Below are 1,471 nucleotides of genomic sequence, written 5' to 3'. Positions count from 1 at the left end.
TTTTTTAGTTTGCTTTCCATTGGTCAAAATTCCCAAAAACCGATTAACCATAATCGCCAATCAGAGTCGATTCCAGAGTTTCATTCTATCGTTTTCTCGGGGGGTCGCAGCCTGTTAACATTCACCAATCAGTAGTGAGTATTGTTTCTTGCATACAAATTGATCCGATTTCGAGCAAAGGTCACACCCTGTACCTTTCGTACTCTGAACATGCAACAAAAACAAAACAAGTTTGTCAAGTTAAAAAACAATGAAGGTGATGGAACAGATTTTCTGAGAGGTCCACAAGTTGTTCATAAGAAGAGAGAATCATGCTGTGTGTGTATTATACAGCAAAAGCTCAGATTAGTGAGATGTCAAAGCAAGTACGATTCAACGATAAAGTTTCCCAAGCTGTGTTTAATACGAGTAAAGGGACTAAACGTTGCATTGACAATGTGGAAACATGTCCGTTAGCTGAAGAGGATGAAGTTGTTGCACGCACTTCTGAATTCCAGCTACTTCAACGTAAGCAGAAGAAAGCCTTGCATGAACACCAAATAAACAAAAGAAAGATCAGTCGGCTACATATGCGTGATGACATCCTAGAAGTATTCTGGGCTGCTTATGAGGAGGAAGCGTGGCAAAGGCTGGTTCACATAGTTGATAATCCAATTACTACAGAGCATGTGAATGCCTTTGCCGAGCAAGCCATTACATCTGTAAATAAAAATGAAATCGTGAAAAGATGGCGGGAACAATTGATGATTCTAATGACTATTGTTGAGCAACATCACATGGTTCCATTTCACGACCGATTTCTAAACAGTCAGTTTAAGGAAGAACTAAACATTCAGAAAATGAAGGAAAGGTTGATTGCACGAGCTGAGAGCTCCAATCATTGGCTGAATGAACTTGTACAGGAATTAACACACTCTCCTGATACTGAGATCTTAGACCATTAACAACCTATTTCCGATGATCCTATGACACCCGCATATAATTTTGATATGATTTCCGAGGCCTTGTCAGAACTGGAATCCCTTCATCCTGAACTTTTTGAAAATCTCCCGCAGTCTGAAGAAGTAACAGAACATAACTTCATATCAATAGACAACGAATTAACGGATGAAGAACAGTTTGAGGAGGAGGTGAAAGCCGCTTTCAATTCCTACGATTATTTGTTGGAAAACGAAGTAAGCACATTTCCCTTACATTGATAAAGGTATTATCTGTTCGAGTTTCCTCTTGTTAAAATGTAATAACGTTATTGCTCTATTTTCTTTTTGTTTTGCAAGTAAACCAGTTTATTATCATGTCATAACGTATCTTCTCTATTTTTCTACAAGCAAACCCGATGATTAGTATACTAATTAGTATACTAAAGTTATAAGTACACACGATTTTCAATTTACCAGGGAGTTTACATACAGTTTAACTTTGTTTGTGTGTAGCTGGAAGATGCAGAATGTTTGCTGGCTGAGGAGCAGGT

This window comes from Montipora foliosa, chromosome 11, assembly GCF_036669935.1.
Source record: "Montipora foliosa isolate CH-2021 chromosome 11, ASM3666993v2, whole genome shotgun sequence".
NCBI classification, from domain to species: domain Eukaryota; kingdom Metazoa; phylum Cnidaria; class Anthozoa; order Scleractinia; family Acroporidae; genus Montipora; species Montipora foliosa.
Note: the sequence above shows the minus strand (reverse complement) of the source record.